We start from the raw sequence: 22,742 nt of genomic DNA, 5'->3' as shown, positions 1-22,742 counted from the left end.
TAAAGTGTAAGTTAAAATCACAATTTCCTTTTCGGATAATATTGACTGGATTATAAAGTATAATTCGGTGTCAAAGGCTTTCCACACACACTGCAGTCTGGCTATTCTGTGCAACACAATGCATCAAAAAACCTTCCTTTCTTCTGTCAGAGTCTAATGTTTTAAAAGACAAACAGATGTGTTGGATAAATGTCCTAAATAAAAAATTCAATACAATCAATACATAGATTGCAAAAAAACAAGTGGCAGGCAATTGCAGCATTGAAGCAGTGTCTTAGGGGAGGGGAAGGGGCCTGGGAGTGGCTCAGCACTTCTGAAGTACTGGGAATGAGTCTGTGTGACTAGGCACAACCACGGTGTTATGTGGCCATCCACCCTGTGACCAGGGGGTAAATGTATCAAAGTGCAATTTTGTCAGTGTGTTAAAATCGCGGCAAATCGCGAGTGTTTACCCGCGATTATAGTAAAAAAAAACTAGCCCTAGTGCTATCAGCACTGGGCTGGGGATCTCTAGGGGGGGGGGGGCGCGCGCTTGTTTTTTTCGGTGGACCCCACTCCCTAGGGAATCCAGCCCAGGGCTGAACAGTCTAGGGTTGGTTAGTCATTATGGCAGGGGGACCCCTGCTGCGTGTCCCACTGCTATAGTGCCACCAACCCTGGCTGGTTTGCCTAGTGCTGGTAAAGTGAAAATCGGGGAACCCCACGCTAAAGTTTTCCCCGATTTTCACGGGACCAGCACTAGGGTTAAGCTGGAATAGAGGGGGGACCTCACGCTTTTTTTTTTTTTTTTTTAAAAATTCTTCTATTCTTTACCATTTTAACACTGCCAGGGCAGTGTAACAGTGATGTGTTTGTACAACACGCTGCTATCAAGCAGCGTATTGTATCTGGCATGTTTACAAGCAAACTGTCCTGAGTTTGCTAACTCACAGCTTCATACATTTGAGAGCTGTATAGCTACAGTGGCAAACAGTCGGGAGTTTGATCTCTGGCGATTTTGCAAATAGCGATTTTGACAGAAGCACAACTCTGGCGATTTTGCATGAAATCTCAGCTTCATACATCTGTGAGTTTTAACTCTCCCGAGAAAAAAAATCTGGATTTGCAAAATCGCACTTTGATACATTTACCCCCATATCTTTTCATTGTGTCCCTCTATCCCAAATCTTCACTGAAATATATCGAGGAGTATGCAAATGGGGAGGTGAGGTGGAGAAATAATCTTGCATACAGGCCAACTTAAAACGCTGGTCCAACTGTCATTCTCAATATTTATGTGCTATATCTGTATTACCCTCCTTTTTATATTTTGTCTGCCTGTCCCTGCATGTGTACTTATCAACAATGGGTAATGACCAGTTTGCCTTTACTAGTGTTAGTTAAATCTCTAAATTAGCCAATAGCTGCATCTTCATGTTAAGACACTACTTTACCAGTCTCATGAACAGATTAAGATTACTATTGACAATTGTCTCCTTTCTTATCCTATGTGTCCTATTGTCTCTCTGCCTTCTCCATCTGCATGTCCCAAAAGTACCTCAAACTTAATTTGTCCAAATATCTTTCCCACATACTAAAGTTACTACCCCTCTCCACACAGTTGACAACATCATGATATCCCCGGATCCCCAATCCTGCTGCCTTGGTATCATTGGCTCTGCCCTCAGCTTCACTTCTCACATCCGGTCCCACTGGCAGTCCTGTTGTCTCCTCCTTTGCAACATTGCCAAAATAAGCTCTGCCTTGACTACTGTTACCTCCTCTACACTTTATTTCCCCTCACCCTCCTTTCTCCTCTACAATCCATCCTGAATGCTGCAGATAGAATAAATTTCCTCTCCTGCTGCTCATCATCCGCTTCACCACTCTGTAATTCTCTTTACTGGCAGTCTATTCACTCTAGAATTCTATTCAACCTGTTCACTCTCACAAAGCCTACGCTTTCCCTTCCTACATAAGATACACCCCAACTTGACCACTCTGCCTCTGACCTACACTTCTCCTCCCCCTCTTGTAACCTGCTCTGATTATCATCTCCAAGACTTCTCCAGAGCTGCTTCCCACCTATGGAACTTCTTCCTTACCAAACCAGCATACTCTCCAACCGATCTTTTAAACACTCCATCAAAACTTACCTATTCATGCTGAACTACCCATCCCAGTCCTAGACCCTCTTGTCCACTCCTTCCACACCTGCCACATCCTCTTGTGCCCATTTGCTCCCACTGTCTCTCATTACCCCCTCCCTATAGAATGTAAACTTGGCAAGCTATTAAAAAAAACTTGTTTTTTTATTTTTTTGCGCTGTTTGTAACCCATATTTTGCAGCTATAAACACTGGCAGGTCTGCCGTTCAGGGGGTACTAATGTAAGGGCCTGGACTCACTCGGGGGCCTGCTCTCGCTGCTTTTGTAAATAAGCAGCCTGATGAGAGACAGCTGCTCCACCCACGCCAGTTAGTCTCCCCACCGACTCCACGTCTGTGTCTCAGTGAAGTGATTGTGCGACCTGTCCCCTGATGTCACACATATCTTCCAGCTGCAATATAAGACAAGGAAGGATCTGGTTGCAATCAATCTCTGATTAGCCCTGAATAAGGTGAAATATATGTTAGTTTAAACTCAGACAGTAGGGTGTGTGATGTGTGCACATACTTGCCGACTCTCCCGGAATGTCCAGGAAACTCTCAAAGTCCGGGTTGCTCTCCTGGACTCCTGGAGCAGCAGACCATTCACCCCTCCCCCCCCCCCCCCCAGTGCAAAATTATGCTTTTACGTCATTGTGTTGTAGTGGCAGGGCCAAAATAATTAAATTTGCATGCCCCGCCCCCTTCCAACCTCACACTTCACCTCTCACCACTTCACCCATTGCCAGAGGTGTATACAATCAAGCACCTAGCCATGCAGTCTCCATTTGCAAACATTTGTGATGCAAAATGGGTCGTTCTGAAGAGCTCAGTGACTTCAAGCGTGGTACTGTGATAGGATGCCACCTTTGCAAAAGGACGGTTTGTGAAATTTCATCACTGCTGGATATTCCACGGTCAACTGTAAGTAATATTATTAGAAAGTGGAAGTGTTTAGGATCAACAGCAACTCACCACATAAAATCACAGAACAGGAGCAACTACTGCTAAGGCGCATGATGTGTAAAAGCCGCCAACGCTCTGCTGATTCCATAGCTGAAGAGTTCCGAATTTACACTAGCATTAATGTAAGCACAAAAACTGTGCACCAGGAGCTTAATGGAATGGGTTTCCATGGCTGAGCAGCTGCATGCAAGCCTCACATCACCAAGACCAATGCAAAACATCAGATGGAGTGGTGTAAAGCACACCGACACTGGACTGTGGAGCAGTGGAAACGTGTTCTGTGGAGTGACGAATCACGCTTCTCTGTTTGGCAGTCAGATAGGTGATTCTGGGTTTGGTGGATGCCGGAACAACGTTACCTGCCTGATTGCATTATGCCAACTATGAAGTTTGGTGGAGAAGGGATTATGGCATGGGGCTCTGTTGAAGTTGAATAATTGGATGAAGTCGTTCTAAATTAACAAATATCAATTGTAATAGTTTTTGTGTGATTGCGATTAGTACTCTACAACAGGGTTAATAACGAAATCGCACAGGTAAACAACACACACTTACTTTCACACTTACATTTTGTAAATAGTACAAGTTCCAATCTGCATTAATTTATTAATAAATGCATTAGAAATTATTTATACATAGATAATACTGCAGTAAAGGTAATTATGGTTCAGGTCCTAAGAAATGTGTGGAGTTTGGTCTCATATCAATCTATATTTTACCAGCAGAAATCCGGTGTTACACCTTGCGGTCACTAGTTATAAATAATATCACTATTTCCTACATCAAATAACCAGTGCACAGGGGTTATATAAACCAGTTTATACGCGGGAGCCTGAGAAAAGAACACCTGCCAGTTTGAAGGACAATGCCCATAAGAATTCACCAATGCCACATTGAGTACCTGAGAATGCAATATACTTTGACCTATGAATGAAGACCTTACAACTGTAACTGTATATCTCTTTGATGACACTACTTTTACAACTGTACAGTGTATAAATTGTTGAGCTCTGGCTTTGGTCCCCAGAGCGTTCTGATTGAAGCTTGAGTTTGTGCCAACTTCCGCTTGTGTAATGTATTCGGATATATTTTCCTGTATATTGTTATATTTTATGCATCATCATAGTTTGCTGTTCTTCTGCTATCTTTTGCTATAAAATCTCTTTGTGCTTTGGAACCACATTAATCGCATCGGACAATTGTTATTGGTAGCGACAACACGAGCATAACAGATGGTGGCTCGAAACAGCACCACACCACTGGATTTCGGTTTACCAACAAAGGGTGGGAGATGCGTCATATACAGGTAAGAACTATTAAAGTAATTCTATCGTTCTCAAATAAGCATTGCATAGGTGATTGTATTGTGTTTCCAAGGCACAAAGGAATTTATTTTAGCAGATGTAAAGTTTAACAGTTCAATACATGATTATAATATAATACAGTACAGTACAGCCAATACCAAAAGATACATACATACCGCTGCGTTCGCAATGCGCTTCACTACGCTCCCACAAGTACCAGTGGACAGTAGTTCACTCTTGAGTACTGTGGTCAGAGAATGACTGAAGCTAGTGGGAGCGCAGCTATGATTATATACATTCAGTGTTATAGAGAGAACAATGCAGATGACGTGGCTTGCTTCTATAGGTCCAGACTTCAGGTGGGTCCAGGGTAAACAGGTCATAGGCTAGTTCAAACAAGCCCCTCAAAGGCTGAGGTCAACATTCCAGATGATTCTCCCGCCCAGAAACCAGTTATAACTAGTCCATTAGCATTTTACAGTTTGATATCACTCTAACTATTTATTCCCTAACATCAATAGCTAGAGTATACAATATGCGATCTGTACGGCGAAAGAACCGGACAATTGCTGATGAATAGGGGAATAAAATGATATCAGACATGACACATTTCCTATTACCTGAACCTTAAATAACACTAAAGTGTACATATAATCATAATATATAAACTAATAATAAACTAAATACTATCTGTTCATAAATCACTGTGGATCGGAATCATTTTATATATGAAATATATAAATAACTAAATGTTGTAATGCGAGTGTGTGCGTATTTTACCGTGCGATCGCAATATGCCACTTTAGTTCATCCAATTATACGACTTAGACATTTCCACCCTTTGATAGTATAATAAACTATCACCTAAAAGATTTTATATGCAGGATCTCAGTACCACGTTTCATTGCTATGTAATGCAAGTCCCCCTTGGTGTATGACCATGCAGTCTGTAGATCTAAACAAGTTATCATAAGAGAGAGTCTTAATCCTAAAAACGATTTCTTCTTTTACTATAGACTGTATACCTCTGGAGCTTGGAGATGACCTTTTGTATGCCCTTCAAGGGTGCAATAAAACATGTAATACATTATTTGGAAAGGTACAGAGTACAATAGAACATGTATCAGTTATACAGAATACTCTACTACAGTTCTTCAAGTTTAACTGGTTCATCCGTCCACTGCATGTCTTTAAGCTCAGAATACATTTAAAAACTTCATGTTCATCAATAACATCATCCTATGTCTATCAATAATGTCATATACAATCTCCTTCAGCTTGCGTTAATATACACTTCTAATAATGTCATCAGTCCTTTTCATCAACACTTGTGGGCGGGCTATTGTCTGCTCGTTCTTCCCAGTCTCCCAATACTCAGGTTTCTTTGTACGTGAAATAGCGGTTAGCTTGCCAAACATTGGGAGTCTCCAGATTAAGGGACCTAGGTGTCGTACTTTTCCCCTAGTGACCTCCCACCCATAATTCGGGTACCTCAAGAATATTTAGTGGAAAGAGAACTAGTCCTACTTGATATAATCACTGAGGCACGTGAGAGCACGCCCAGCACTTTGTTTGGTCTAAAACCTTACCCACCCAAGAATGATAATCATTCTCAAGGATGCCTGCTCAAGTCCGAATATTACTGGACTCGTATCGCTGGGTGTACCTCTCTTCAACTATGGGGTCAACGTACTTACGGACGTAATGCTACTCAGACAATAGCCCCTCACACTTTCTCCAAGCTCCAGGGTTTCCAAATTTTCCTTTACCTCTTATTTGAAGTAATTGGCTGGACCGATTGTGCTACTAACTTCTCCTTCATCCCGAATACCTCAATATCATTACCTGAACCAGCCTCTGTCACCTGTTAACAATCAAAAGAATTGACCGTCCTGAAAAGAGAATGTGATGAGAGAAACACAGAACAGGAAAAACTACAACTTCATGCTGGACAACTGTCTTAGCCTTTGGCTCAGGTGCTACTAGCTGCATTCGAGGCCTCCCAGAACAGATTCATGAGTGCACTTGGACCCTTCTCTAGTGTTGGTCCCTCTGCAGTGGGTGAAATGGGCACCAGTGTGTCTCTGCTATCCTTTGTCGTGATGCTGGTAGCCTACACCTGGTACCTGTCTGTCAAATAACTTGAGCCTAAGAAATTACTGTTCCACAACTTACTCTCCCGGTCCAACATCCTGACAGTTAGTGTGACTTTTCAGGAAACAGTGTTTTGTTCGTTTTAGTTTGCTGTCTCACCATTTACCTTCCCTCTCAAGGTCTAAACTAGCCTCTCAGTCACAAACTCATCCCAAGAGGGTTCAAGAACATTTTAAAAATCGTCAGATTAAGAGGCAGCCCAGGAGTGATCTTTGGTAGCGGGGAAGGACTAGTGGCCAAATCTATCAGCCACTTCAATCAAGTTCCAACTCTTATTCTATTCAATTCATTCTACCTAGTACCGTTACTTTATGTTCACACTGGTTTGTGGCTAATCGAAAGTATGTAATTTGTTACCACTACTCATACATTATACATTTATTATCAATAACATGAATATCCCTATCACCTATTATAACTCTAGGGCTATCACCTTGAATAACAAAAGCTTTGAGTATGACATAGTAATACATTAGACACATTTCTATACACCTTTACCCAGACATATTTAATTGGTACACTAGTGTATACCTGAGGATCCTGCATGGTGGTAATTGGATGACGTGGATTTGTTTTACCTGGAGAAAAACCCATCTGCAGGAGGGATATGGGATGGCTCTATTGGTATAATTTTCCTGACATTCTCTTAATCAAGACAGGACGTTGCCGTCCTACTAGCTTGAGAAGAAATGTCTGGTGCACCCCAATATACTCTTACCAGCTTGCACATACCTTCTGTACCCAGCTGAGCCAGACCATGTGCTGCCTCCGCTGGGTCTGGAAGATACACTCTGGGAGCTACTGGTCTACCTTGTCCATCTCTTCAGGATCCGCCAGACTCCTAGCCACATCTCTTCACCTTCCAGACAGTTTATTCTTCAGGTAACACAAATCTTCATATATTAACCAATATTTGTATGCGTGCATGTGTGTGTGTGTGTTCACATTTTAAAACAAAAACAATACAATGAAAAACAAAGCAAAACATAGATTTGTCAGCTGTCACATAAAACCCTGCTGTCTATTTGACAGCTATGTTTGCCCTGGTGTAACAGCCATGTATAGTCGTTTGTGTAAGTGTGGACTTTACTAGCAGCTACTTCAGTTGATAAGTGTGTCACTGTGTGAAGTCCTCTATGTAGTGTCCTACTCATGTGCTGGCATTGCTATAAAAAGATTTTTCAGTCAACTCAACATCATATAACAGTATCCAGTACATGTCAGTCTAACAGTGAAAAAATCCTTGTCCTACTCCAATGTTCTACACAGGATGCATATCTGTATGTCTAACCTCCAGTCTCCTGTCCTTCCCACCCTTTGTGCATACATATAAAGGCACATTTTTGTACAGGAGGCACTAAGCACAAAAAAACCCAAAACAGATATGCAATCTATAAAACATGAATCGTATTTCCACACAAAAAAAAACTTTCTGCTTAACATTAGCAGCTTCTATACACATAACACCAACCCCCTAACAGTTTCTGTAACTCATGTCAATCTAGTGTGTATATCCCTGAGTTTGTCTTTTTTAAAAAAAATGTCTTAGCCCCATTAATGAGACTGTGTCTATGTCTTTTTGTATCTCTATACAAGAGAAAAGAGAGAGAGAGGAAAAAAGATAAAGAGATACTAGCATAGATGTTAAGAATGAGAAAATAGGAGAGCAACGAATTATAGGAATACAAAGATTTGAATACAAGGGTTTGAAAACAAACAGACATGCAGAAAGGTAGATTTTTACAGCAAAAATGACAGCTGGATTGGACTCTATGGGAAAATGGCTGTATTCATTCCACTAATCCCCTTAGCTATTTGGTAAAATATGGCCCCTCCCCATACTTGACTAAGGGGTCTTACATCAACCGTGCAATCCAGTGTTGTGCGTCATTTATTCTTTAAGAACTCGGTATCACATTAACTACATACCTTTGCAACGGACTTCCTGACTTATGACAGAGAAATGGAAAAAATTAACTCTTGGTGACTCATCTGAGATACATAAAATGATATTTTGGAGCAAAGTATGTACATACTTCATTTTTGGATAATGATTCTCAGCCAAACAAATTATCATGAGTCACTGCAGCCTAAAACAAAGAGTGTTCCAATGATCCATTGTTAAGTAGTCTTTCAAGAGTAATTTTCCCATTTCTCTATCCCACCCCTTTAAGCACTAAGTCTATATTTCTTTTGTTTACCCTTATCTGTGAGAAGAAAAACAAGATAGTTATCTTAAAACAGCAAACGAAACAAACATTTTCATTCTTTACCCTCGGCCAGCGATCAGGAAAGCAAGCATGTGACAACATAAAACAAACAAGCAAAATCAACAAAGATTACTTTTTAAATCAGTCTTTTTCTAAACCTGCACACTAATACTTACCACGGTTTAACCTTTACCTTGCCTGGTTGTAGGACTACAGATATAACCAGACTTTTTGAGTTGACTATAGTTCTCCCTCAAAACATTTACTGCTGTGATGTGTGCAGATGCCTGTTGGAAAACCTCTGAGACTTGTGTGTGCCTTCTTTGTGGGTGTTTATGTGACCCTCCTCTAGGATTGTGTTTTTCTTTCCTACAATCCTTCCTAATATGTCCTTCTTCTCTGCAATTGTAACATTTTCTTGTCTCATATTGTTTCTGTTCCTTAAACCAGGTGTTATTATATTGTGGTCGTGTGTGCAGTCCCTCTAGTGCTGGGATACTTACCATCATTACCCTATCACTTAATGTCTTTTTCTGTTTATTTATTCTTTTATCATGTTTTATGGCTGACTCCCTGAGAACATTTACAGCGATTCCTTTACAGTGTGGTAATGAAGTTTGCACCCTGCTTTTCAAATTTCCCCTGAGGCCATCCATTAAGACTGAAATAGCAATCTCTTTGTAGTGTACATTATCTTTTATGTCTGATACCTCAGTGTGTTTGGCCATCGCTATCAGAGCCCTGCAAAAATAGTCTGCTGCATTTTCACTATTGTTTGATAGTAAAAATTTTACTCCAGTCCACTATCGTAGGAAAGTATATGGCCAACTGAGAAATTATGCGTTTAATATTTTCATGGTTATCACCCTCTGTTGAGGATCTATCCTCCTCCAACATACAATCCTTAATGAACTTTTGTATATCAGTATTGAGAGGAAGACAGGTTTTCAATAATACTCGCCAATCGTTATTAGTTGGCTCGTACACATTACCATAATATCTAATAAACATGACATTTGGCCAAATCTTTTCTAGTATCAGGGAAATCAGACAAAATTGAAAACATTTCAGACCTAGTCCATGGATCATGCTTTGTTACATGTCTTAACGGAACTTCACCATCTCTGTCCGTCTTCCCATTGGGAACTGCTATTGTGCGGACAGGATGCAAACCTACTAAATCACTACATTCTGAACTAGTTGCTGGAATTGCTGTTGCAGTATAATGGATGTCTCCCCTTTTATTAATCTCTACATTATTCTCACCAATTTCAGCCGCTGAACCTGCTGGTGGAACCGTTCCTTTTCTTTGTCCTGAAACATTACTTTTAACATTACTTAAAACAATATACAAGTTACTAGTTATAGTTTTTTCATTTTTGGTATTGGCTGTACTTTCCGCCCCGACCAAATTTGTTGGAGGCGTGCTTGCGCTCAGTTCTCCACGCTTTGCAACGCACACTTCCGGAACGCTTATTTCCGATACGCTCACTTCCGCTGAACATGCGCTTCCTTGCCACGTGTACCCTTCTTGTTGCCACAATTTTAAACAGTCATCATGTTCAATTCTCATTTTTGTTGATTTAATCAGTCGTACTTTATCTCTAACATTATTTAACACCTCTGACTCAAAACTACCTATGTTTGGGAAAGGTCTCTCACAATCCTTGGTCATCTTGACCCACTTGTCGCAATATGCCGTTGCGTATGCACCATATTTCTTACACAAGAGAAATCTTGCTGAATCAATAAGGCCTTCCTTAGGCAGTACATTGGCCATCTCTAGCGTATGTTTATCACTTATTTTGAACAATACTCTTTATGCGGACCACAGAAAACACCGTAGTGCTCTGTCCCTTCCAGCAAACAATTTCAACCCCTTGCTATAAACAATGTACCACTAGAGATCTCTAATGGCCGTGGACGTCTTTCCTCTAGCCGAATCCACTCGCTTCTTCTCACACCAAGTGAGGACCCCTAACACAGAAATATCACTGTGGGCCCCATGGCTATCAGCTCCTCGATACCCAGGCTCTACCACAAAATCTGTTTTCACCGTATACCTTGTATACTACTTATTCAAATCATATACTTCTTCAATACACCGTATGCTACTCAAAATATCACATACTACCATAAAACCACACCATATACTGCTTAAAATACTGTATATTACTTATAACAACACCGTATGCTACTCAAAATACCACATACTACTTAAAATAACACCACACCATATACTACTTAAAATACCGTAAATTACTTATAAAACTGCACCGTATGCTACTCAAAATACCACATACTACTTAAAATAGTGTTCTTATTTCAAACACAACCTTGCCCGTCCAGTCCACCTCGTCAGGCAGCAACTGATATTCCTGTCTTTTCAATAGTAAATCACCTCTTTGTCTGTCTTTTTTTCAACAGTGTACAAATTCTTCCCTTATCTATCTCTTTTCAACAGTATGCAAACTCTTCTCTTATATTTATGCATACCATTCACATACAACCTTTTGTTTTCTGCACAGAAAATAGATTTCCCAAACAATGGTATTATTTTTCAGAGGTTTTAACAAATGATTATACTATACATATATAACAGACTATGAACATGATTGTTTGAACACGTGGCAATAATACCGGAAGTACACATATATGCTAAGTAGGAAGTACACATACTCTATGCAATGCAATACCTTTGAAAACGCAAAATGACAATAAAAAGAAACATTTTTCTTTCTTGTCCCTAGATTCAAGTTAGCATTCCTTCAGATTATGCAACAACGGACATTCGGTTTCTCAACACAGAGTGAACAACAGGTTTTGAACACATTGTGACGCGTCTTCCACCCTTTGGTGAGGAACCGAAATCTGTAAGCGTTGCATACCTTCCGATAACGTAACCTCCAAACTCAGAGCCCCCAAATTATTAAAGTAATTCTATCGTTCTCAAATAAGCATTGCATAGGCGATTGTATTGTGTTTCCAAGGCACAAAGGAATTTATTTTAGCAGATGTAAAGTTTAACAGTTCAATACATGATTATAATATAATACAGTACAGTACAGCCAATACCAAAAGATACATACATACCGCTGCGTTCGCAATGCGCTTCGCTGTGCTCCCACGGGTACCAGTGAACAGTAGTTCACTCTTGAATACTGTAGTCAGAGAATGACTGAAGCTAGTGGGAGCGCAGCTACGATTATATACATTCAGTGTTGTAGAGAGAACAATGCAGATGGCGTGGCTTGCTTCTATAGGTCCAGACTTCAGGTGGGTCCAGGGTAAACAGGTCATAGGCTAGTTCAAACAACCCCCTCAAAGGCTGAGGTCAACATTCCAAATGATTCTCCCGCCCAGAAACCAGTTACAACTAGTCCATTAGCATTTTACAGTTTGATATCACTCTGACTATTTATTCCCTAACATCAATAACTAGAGTATGCAATATGCAATCTTTACGGCGAAAGAACCGGACAACTGCTGATGAATAGGGGAATAAAATGATATCAGACATGATACATTTCCTATAACCTGAACCTTAAATAACACTAAAGTGTACATATAATCATAATATATAAACTAATAATAAACTAAATACTATCTGCTCATAAATCACTGTGGATCGGAATCATTTTATATATGAAATATATAAATAACTAAATGTTGTAGTGCGAGTGTGTGTGTATTTTACCGTGCGGTCGCAGTATGCCACGTGTAGCTGAGTGCAATCCCACAACAAAACAATATTAACCAATATACTTTCGTTCATCCAATTATACGACTTCGACAGAACGCAAATAGTTCTATACCTTTATGGTAACCAGGTGCTTATTCTTCAACCAGCTGCATCCACCACTTAACAGTGCACAGTGGGGTCCTTAACACAGTCACGTTCAACTGGGAGAGCGTGAATATTAACGTTTGATGCCTGAATGGAAGCGTACTCCTCAACGCTTCAGAGCACTAAACAATACTCCGCCTTTCCAGTTAAGTTGTTTTAACAGACAAATGTGGAAAGTGTTATATACCCGAAGGGAGACAAGTAGCTTGAGCTTATAGGTTACGGGATTGATAACATGGGTAATCGTGAAAGGACCAACATAGCGAGGTGCAAATTTCATGGTGGGGATCTTAAGTTTGAGGTTGCGGCTGGCGAGCTAACTTTATCGCCTAACTGAAGTACTGGTAAATTCCTCCAATGGTGATCTGTAAATAGTTTGTAATGGTCCGTGGCCTTAGATCGTACCTGGGACCAGATTTGGGAAAAAGTGCGAGCCATATTCTGCACAGCTGGTACTGAAGAACCAGGAAGGTCAGAAAAGGTGGGCAGTATGGGATGTTTCCCAAAGATGGTAAAAAAGGGGGAAATGCCGGTGGATTCGTGTTGGGGTTGTTATGTGAAAATTCCGCCCAAGCCAAGAATTCGCTCCAGGAAGATTGCTGTTCTGAGCAATAGCACCTGAGCTCCAAATCCTGATTAATCCGCTCAGTTTGACCATTTCTTTGCGGGTGATACCCGGAAGAGATACCGAGATGTCTACAGAATGACCTCTAAAATCTACAGACAAATTGTACTCCGCGGTCGGAGATGATTTCACTTGGGCAGCCATGAAGGCGGAAAATCTCTTTGATGAAAAGAAGTGCTAGTTTGGAAGCAGATGGTAGTCCTGTGAGAGGAACGAAGTGAGCCAATTTCGAGAAGCGGTCAACCACCACCCAGATAGAATTGTATCCATGGCTAGAGGGAAGGTCAGTGATATAATCCATGCCAATACTGACCCACGAGGATTCTGGTACAAGGAAAGCAAGGAGAAGGCCTGCCGGAGATATCCTGGGGGTCTTATGCCGGGCGCAAACATTACATGCTTGAATGTATTTTTGAATGTTGAAGAGCAAGGATGGCCACCAATACAAGTGGGAGAGCAGAACGACTGTCTTTTTGATACCAGCATGTCCGGAGAATCTGAAATTATGAGCCCATCTCAAAACCTTTGTGCACAAGTGGTTGTCCACAAAAGAACGGCTAGTGGGAGGGATCTTGATGGTGGACTTAGTCAGAGCCAGAATCCTGGAGGGCTTGATAATGGGTTTAGCAGAGAAGGAGGAACTTGAACCGGAGGAATCAAAGGATCTGGATAGAGCGTCATTTCTAATATTTTTAGTACCAGGACAGAATGTCATTATCAGTTGGAATCTGCTGAAGAATAATGACCAGTGAGCCTGGCTAGGATTCAAACACTGTGCAGACTGCATGTTGGTGAGGTCCGTGAACACCGTAACGAGAAATCAGGCTCCCTCCAGTAAGTAGTGCCATTCTTCTAGAGCGACTTTGATGGCCAAGAGTTCTTTGTCGCCAATGCGGTAGTTGGCTTCACTGGCGGAGAATCTTTTGGAAAGAAAACCACAAAGATTGGATATGCCAGCGGCATCTTTTTGGGAAAGAACAGCCCCTACCCCCACATAGGAGGCACCCACCTACAGAAAAAAGGACTATTCTGGTCTGGTTATCTCAAAATAAGTGCAGATACAAAAGCCTCCTTAAGGGTCTGGAATGCCCATACAGCCTCCTGAGGCCAAGATTTGGCCTGACCACCCTTAAGGGTGAGTAGGGTAATGGGAGAGATAAGAGTAGAAAATCCCTCAATGAATTGGCGGTAATAGTTGGTAAAGCCAATGAAGCGTTGAATGGCCTTCAGACCAATAGGTTGGGGCCAGTTGAGGATGGCCTCTATTTTACTTGGGTCCATTTGTAAGCCTGTGCCCGAGACTAAGTATCCCAAAAAGAGTACCTGAGAGCAGTCGAAGGTACATTTCTCCAGTTTACAATATAATTCATTCCTTTGTAGCCTCCTTAACATCCCTCCGATGGGACGAGGGATCTTGAGAAAAAGATCAAGATGTCATCCAAAAAGATAACCACTGACAGATAAAGCAGATCTCTAAAAATTTCATTAACAAAGTCCTGAAAGACCGGCGGGGCTTTACATAGCCCAAAGGGCATGACCAGGTATTCGTAATGCTTGTCTCTGGTGTTAAAAGCCTTCTTCCATTCGTCCCCTTTTGATATTCTGATCAGGTTATAGGCACCTCTGAGATCTAATTTTGTGAAAATTTGTGCACCACGAATGCGGTCGAACAGTATTGGGATAAAAGGGAGAGGGTAACGGTTTTTCACCGAAATAGCATTTAATTTCCGTGTACGCAGGAAAGGAAGACTTACGGATAAACCCTCTTTTGAGGTTCTCTGTAACATATTCAATGAGAAGCGGATACACCGTGCCTCTGGGAATGTTCTTCCTTGGAATGAGATCAATAGGGCAATCCCAGGGTCGGTGAGGAGGTAGGACTTCCGAGGCAGACTTACTGAAAACATCGGAGTAGTCGCAGTAGACTTTAGGAAATACCACATGGGAGGACATGTTGAGACAAGAAATAGCAGGCTTGGAATGTAATATAGATCTCAGGCATTTCTTGGTACAGGAGGAACCCTAGCGGATAACCTCTGCTCGTTGCCAATCAAATTGTGGAAAATGAGTCCTTAACCAAGGCAGGCCCTAAATGATTGGGTTTACAGACTGTGGAACAACCAAGAAATGTATATATTCTGAGTGGAGAACTCCTACCTACATTTGGACAGGACAAGTTACAAAAGAAATGGAACCATTTGCGACTCTATTGCCATCTACAGCTGTCAAGACCAAGGGCTGTGATAAGGGAAGCGTAGGAAGACGGATTTCTGACACCAGTCTGGCAGATATGAAGTACCCCGCGGATCCTGGGCCAGAATAGGATGTGGGCCTTCAGGAGATAGCAGAGTAACAGACATCAGAAACTCTGATTCTTTCAGAGAATAGGAAGTAGAGGACTGGGATCCTAGGCTGACCTCCCGTCTATCACCTCGGAGGAGATGTTTCCCGGCTTCTTAGGACAAGAAGAGAGAAGATGTCCAGGTTCACCACAATATAGACACAGGTGGTTCCTCATTCGTCTATCTCCTTCCTCTGGAGACAGGCGTGAACGACCGATCTGCATCGGCTCCTCAGTGGATGGTGTAGGCGGCTGAATGTTAGGTGTCAGCCGAGGGAATGGTCGGCGAGTACAATCTCATACAAGTGTACGTTCTCTATGGCAGATATCCACCTTGATATAGAGAGATCAGGTCATCAAGACTGGATGGAATATTACGAGAGGTAAGAGCATCCTTAATACGCTCGTTTAGACCTTGACAGAAGGTCTCTATCAGGACCTCATTGTTCCACCGAAGTTCAGAAGCTGGAGTCCGGAATTGTACCATGTATTGCCCAGCCACGAGTGATCCTTGGCGAAGACCTAGAAGTCCAGATGCAGCAGAAGACACCCGTCCGGGTTCGTCAAAAACCTTGAGAAAGGTCTCAATAAACACCACAGAATATTGAAGCACGGGATCTTCCTTCTCCCGTAAAGGAGATGCCCAGGCTAGAGCATATATATATTTATATATATATATATATATATATATATATATATATATATATATATATAAGTGTGTGTGTAAGAAAACAAACCATATGTTGCAAGATTTAAAAAAATAGCATATTTCTTGTAGTATTTTTCATATATAGTTTAATATAAACCACTTTTTCTCAATGTACGTGTGAGATTAACGATGACTACTCCTGGGTAGAAGACATAACAGTATAGTTAGCAACTGTTCATTGCTGTCGTGGCAGTGTCAATTGCTGTTTGAAATTGACCACTTGCACATTACCAGTTGTCTTCCTCACGGTATCCTTCTTCTGTGCTGCTGTAAAATAAGTATTCCTTTAGGCGATCCTCACGCTTTTAAGGCCACCTAGGTAGGGGTGAAATCACAGAAAGGAATAGGTAGAAGAATGAATTTAAAGGATAGTCCCATGGCTATTACTATTGAGGGTCTTATCAAACCACCAAAAAATATAAATAACTTGCAGTGCACTTTTGTATTGTGATAGAAAATAAATTGATAATAGTATCAGCATTACTTTATGAAGGACCAGTTATCAGGAATCAAAGGAACAGAGATATTGAACTAGCTCCAGTTTATGCTACCCACGGGCAGGAAGTGGAGTTCAACATAATGCCAGTCTTCACTAGGGACTGCCGCAAGGGGTTATGGGTTTGGCACGCGTGTACCATGCAGGCTGTGGCCTCCTTTGTGGGTCTTCAGTGTAGTTTGTGTGCATGAAATAAGAAATACAGGAGACAGTCTAACTGAAATGCAGATATTATGAGTACAAATGAAACAACGGGGGTATGTAGCACAAGGTATATGCAGCACTAGGATATGCAGCTGTCAGGATTCCGAGCACAAATTCCTTTTGATAATATAAAAGTAAAGTGTCTTTATTAGGCAGAGATTCACAGGCAGAGAATGGTGCAGTAAATGATAATGGCAACACAGTTCAAGGCAGCAGATACAACAGTAGGACTGGCAATAAAGCTTAATAACTCATAAAGCCACAATTGGTAAAACAGTTCATCATCATCATCAGCTAATTATATAGTGCCACTAATTCCACAGCGCTGTACAGAGAACTCACATTAGTCCCTGTCCCATTGGAGCTTAAAGTCTAAATTCCCTAACATACTCACACACAGACAGAGGGAGAGACTAGGGTTAATTTGATAGCAGCCAGTTAACCTACTAGTCTGTTTTTTGGAGTTTGGAAGGAAACCGGAGCACCCTGAGGAAACCCACGGAAACACAGGGTGAGCATACAAACTCCCCATAGATAAGGCCACGGTCAGGAATCGACCACATGACCCCAGTGCTGTGAGGCAGAAGTGCTAACCACTAAGCCACCGTGCTACCCCCAAATAGAGGCAGTACTAAGTATCTGTCTAGCAGACCAAGCCCAGATGCTGGAGAAGCAGAGAAGGCTGAAGACACAGAATGTGCCATGGTGTCAGGATTCCTGCTTTACTCAGGAGGCACGGGGTACTGGAAAGACACAAATGGCAGGATACCTGGTTTACTCCGGAGGCACCAGATGAACCATGGTAGACAGGACTCTAGGTCTTCCCAGGAGGCACTGGATCAATCACAGTTGGCAGGAAACTTGGCATACTCAGAAGGTGTCACATCCACTAGGATCAGAGTAATGCCCGTACTGTCTGCTGGAATAGGTAATACCTCCCAAAAGGCGCAGAGTCTAACGGAGAGGGAGGTTTTCGCCAGGGACTTCTGCAAGGGAGTTTGGAATTCGCAGCTCCCAGACCGCAGGTCGCGATTCTCTTGGGAGGTGATAAGCGAGATTGTGATGAGAACCAAGACTATAACGAAGGATACCACGGGGAAGTAAAATTGAAACAACTGAGGGACTAGGAGGTTGTTTCCACGAGGGACAGAGGAGTAGATACACTGGGTGTAATAGTCTGTATGCCAGAGACTCAGGAAGCAGGTAGCAATGGTCTACAGAGAGTTTTACCACAAAGACAGTGAAGAAGACACAGAGGTTGTGATGGTCTGCGGACATATATGCTGGAGACTCAGGAGACAGGTAGTGATGATCTGCAGAGCGTATACCAAAGACACAGTAGAGGAGACACAGAGGCTGTGGTGGTCTGCGGACCAATACGCTGGAGACTCAGGAGACCGGTAGCGATGATCTGCAGAGTGTTTACCAGAAAGACAGTGGAGGAGACACAGAGGATGTGCTGGTCTGCGGACCAATATGCTGGAGACTTAGGAGACAGGTAGCGTTCAGGAGCCAGGGTACAGGACATCTGAACAGGAGGTGAGACCTGAAGATCACAGGTGAGGTGTGTTTAAATAGTGTAATCAGGCATCTGATTGGCTGGAAGGAATGAATGGAGAGAAGTGCCGGTTTGCGCATGTGAGGTTCACTTGACAAGATGGCGTCCCGCTAGAAGAGCCGTGGTGTCCGTTCCAGAAAATTATAACTGCCGGGAATAAAGTGAGTAACAGCGAGGAGCCCTTCCATCAGCGGGTATGATGTGTGACAGGAGGCACGAGGTACTGGATAAACACAGATGGCAGGATAACTGGTTTACTCAGGAGGCAGAAGGAACCAGGTGAGCCACGGTAGATAGGACTCGAGGTCTTACCAGTTGCACAAAGCAATTGATCGAGCCGTGGGTGTCAGAATAGAGGAGGGTCAAACAAGCTTAAGGGTCAAATGCCAGGAGAGCAAAGAAGGTACCAGGTAATGAGCTGGAGCATAGTCAAGACCAGAGCCTGGGTCTAGGTCAGAAGATAAGTAGTGTAGCCAAGGAACAAGCAGGAGTTAATACCAGGAAGTCAGACTGGAACAAGATGCTCTGGAGAATCAGCAAAGGCAGACAAGACAGCAATGAACTGCCACAGACTACTGGGAAAGACAGTCTTATAAAGGCAGAGAAACAAGTGTGGGTGCTGATTAAGGAGTTAGGTTAACTTTTGCTAGTGAGGTGGAATGTATAACTATAAGACAGCAGCACCTCTTGTGGTATGGAGGTACTGCTAGCCAGATTCACATAAAGGCAAAGTCCAAGCATAGTTCTTAGCAGACAGGAGATGCAGAGGCAAGCAGCATCCTCATGGAAGATGCTGTAGTGCAGCTAGAGGCAGATTGTGACAGCAGCACCAGGATAATGCACAGGAGAGCCAGGAATCACAAACAGAGATATACCCTAACTGTGCAGAGAGCGAGTTTATATAGTATGGTGGTAGAGGAGTCCTGAGTGGTCACGTGACTGAAACTTCAAGAGAATGGCATGCACATGTGGCCACTTGTGTACATCCAATATGTCACCCTGGAGCTGCTGCTGCCAGGGAGAAGAGGACCTGGTGGTGCTGCAAGACAGGAAGTGGAATGACACCAGTAATGCAAAACCAATATTTCTTTCATTTTTAATTTTGAAGAAATAAGATGTAAACTGGATATAATTTATGGAGCTGTCCATATTTCTAGAGAAAAGCCACATAACTAGGCAAACTATTTGTTTCCTCTTCTTTTATTTTCCTGCAAATGCAGCTGCTCCTCAGGTGACAATATTAGGTGATGGCTCTCGTACAAAAACTTAGCGCACACTGTGGTGGCTATGGAACAGTTACACTGAGCTTCTACAGATTTTCCATGTGATTTGTACAGTGACTAACATTCCTGACCTGGCTTGCTTCTGACAGTTCTATAGCTTGCTATAAGTTTACCTGTCTTGGACCAGATGGGTGTGTTGGGAGCTAATGTTAGATAACAGTAACTGATGGAAGACATAGTCAACTAGAGAGTAGTCCAGACTCCAGAGCATACAGTGATATATCTAGGACTCAAACTGAAACAGGCAGGCAGACAGATAAGGGCCAATACTAGGAGTCACATGAGAACATAAACAGAACACACATAGCAATGTAATCAGACTAAACAGAGTCAAAAAAAAATGAGGGGAAAGGGAAGGACCAATACTGGAGAACAGAGTTTCAGGTCATGGCATGTTTTGGGCCTATAGTAGCCACGTTTCCCTAGGGAATGTGCTGAGGTACGTGGATTCCCCAAGGATTTAAAATTGCACAAAGAAGATTAGAACCACAGCAGAATGATAGGTATGGTGTATGTAGTTCCTGTTGCTGTGTGTGTATTTGGTGGAAGGTTATACCCGATCTTGTTTTGTGCTGTATATAGTTGGTGTATGAATCTATTTTCTGTGTAATGATTTTCCTTAAGTTCTATAGTAAAGAAATGTGCAATAACCACTGTGTCTTGAACACAAAGAAAGCTTTTATTGATTAATAAGTCACAGACTTAACACTAGCAATGAGGATTAAACTTCTCATCAGCATCGCTGAGGTGATCAGCGGAGCAGGAGCAGGACTGACATAGCGCAATTGTGGGGTGCAAAGGAGCAGCGCATGCAAACTGCCAGAATGACCCAGGCTGAATAAATGAGCATGTGATTGATATAATTCTTTCTCTAAGAAAGGGAGGAAAAGGGACATAAAGGCAAAATGTCAGGATACATTGGCACAATGGCGGCTTTTGATAGTGTTATACAGGACTGGGACACATATATTGAAAGAGTGGAACTATACTGTGATGCTACAGGGAGACAAGACAGTAGCGGTTTTACTCAGTATAATGGATGCTAAAACATACAATTTACTAAGAAGTTTATTAGCACCTGAAAAGCCAACCAATAAATAATTTAAAAACATTTAGCAAAAGCATTTCAATTCTAAACCATTAGTGACTGCTGAGGGATTTCTGAACTGACATTATAGCGGGAATTGTCTATAGTAATTTCAATGGAGACTGATGCATCCTTGCAACCAGGGATGCATCAGAATTGCAAAGAAATGGGCTAGAATGTACAACACATCCAATCTACTGGAATCAGAGATAGTCCTGTTTCCGCTGTGGAAAGTCCTCATGTGATGCCAGACAGTGCTGGTTTAAAGATAAAGAGTGTAGAAAATATCACATAAAAGGCCATGTTGAAAGGGTGTGCTAGTCGGGAAAAACAACCACCATCCGCAATTATCAAAAGACCCTGGGATAAAATATACAACACCCCAGGTCCATCGGGTAACTGACAATGAGTTATACTCTACTGAAGGATATGCAAAAGAGAACAGTCTGTCTAGAGGTGCACACCATAATGACAAAAGAGCACCAAGAGATCTGGGTCAGTATGGAAGTGGCGGGAATGAAATTGCAAATGAAGTTAGATACAGACTCTGCTCTGCATTGATAAATGCAATTAATTCACATGTTTAAGTCTACCACATCTAATATATCCAATAACGTTGCAGCTACCAAAGGATTTTCAAAATTGCTAGCTACCACACAAACCAAATAAAATGGATAGGCACATTAAAGGGCATTTAGGCTAGTATAGAGTTGGATCCAAATGTTGTTCCAAAATTTAATAAAGCCCATATGATACCATATACTATCCGTCCAGGGTGGAGGAGGAATTATGGAAACTGGAAGACTCTGGTATTCTCCCCTGTAGAATGGAGTGAATGAGCTGTCTAGTATGCTTTGCCTAAAACACAGGACATTTTTGCTGCTTTGTCAGGGGGAGCCCATGCACCAAAATTGACCTAGCTCAAGTGTACTTACAGATGGAAATAGTCCAAGAAATACCTGACAAACACAAAGGCTTACTCCAATACACCTGCCTTGTGTGTGCAATAGCTTCCGCCCCAGCGCTAAGGCAGAGAGCAATGGATCAAGTCCAACGAGGAATTTCAGGTATACAATGATACCTAGATGACAGGCAAAGATGATGAGGACCATTAAAACAATTTGGAAAGAGTATTAGCCTGAAAGTATTAGACCAAGAAAGAATTTCCTATTGTGGGCATGTAATCGATAGAGAGGGCCTGCACAAGTCAACTGATAAAATCGAGACAGAACTGTGAGCTCCCCAGCACCAGTCTGTGTCACAACTGAGATCTTACTTGGGACTAGTGAACTATTACTGACTCTCCCAATCTCTTGCCAGACATCTCCACAGTACTACACCCACTAAATTACCAACTACAGAAAAACGTACACTGGAAGTTTTTCAGCAACAATAAGATTGATTACATATAATAGAGTACTCACCCATTTTGATCCAAAACTGCTCATCAGACTGGCATGTGATGCCTCTCTATATGGCATTGGAGCAGTGTTGTCACATCAAATGAGAGATGGAAGCAAGAGACCATTAGCATTTGCTTCAATGTACTTGACATTAGCAGAGAGAAATTATGCTCAAATTGATCGAGGGACCTTAAGTAAAGAATTTTCATCAATATTTGTATGGACAAAAGTTCCTGTTGGCAACTGATCATCAACTATTGGTATCAATTTTTCAATGTTGAAAAGGGAATTCAACCTTGACTGCGCTCGTCTTCAATGTTGGCCATTGCTCCTGGGTGCAAACACATATGACATTGAGTTTAGAGGCGCAAAACTGCATGGCAATTCTGATGGTCTCTCATGTTCCCCCTTGCCCCAATGTGAGGAGAAC

At 42.0% G+C, this 22,742-nt stretch overlaps 1 long non-coding RNA gene across 1 annotated transcript in view; it reads right to left on the bottom strand.

Annotated features, from left to right (window-relative positions):
* Positions 1 to 16,284, bottom strand: part of LOC142152077 (uncharacterized) — a 156,277-nt gene extending 139,993 nt beyond the window's left edge. The window contains exon 1 of the long non-coding RNA XR_012691292.1: positions 16,228 to 16,284. This is a non-coding gene — a long non-coding RNA (uncharacterized LOC142152077). The remainder of the gene's footprint in view (positions 1 to 16,227) is intronic.
* Between the last annotated feature and the right edge of the window lie 6,458 nt (positions 16,285 to 22,742).

This window comes from Mixophyes fleayi, chromosome 4 (assembly GCF_038048845.1).
Source record: "Mixophyes fleayi isolate aMixFle1 chromosome 4, aMixFle1.hap1, whole genome shotgun sequence".
NCBI classification, from domain to species: Eukaryota; Metazoa; Chordata; class Amphibia; order Anura; family Limnodynastidae; genus Mixophyes; species Mixophyes fleayi.
This window is presented reverse-complemented; position numbering and strand designations above follow the sequence as displayed.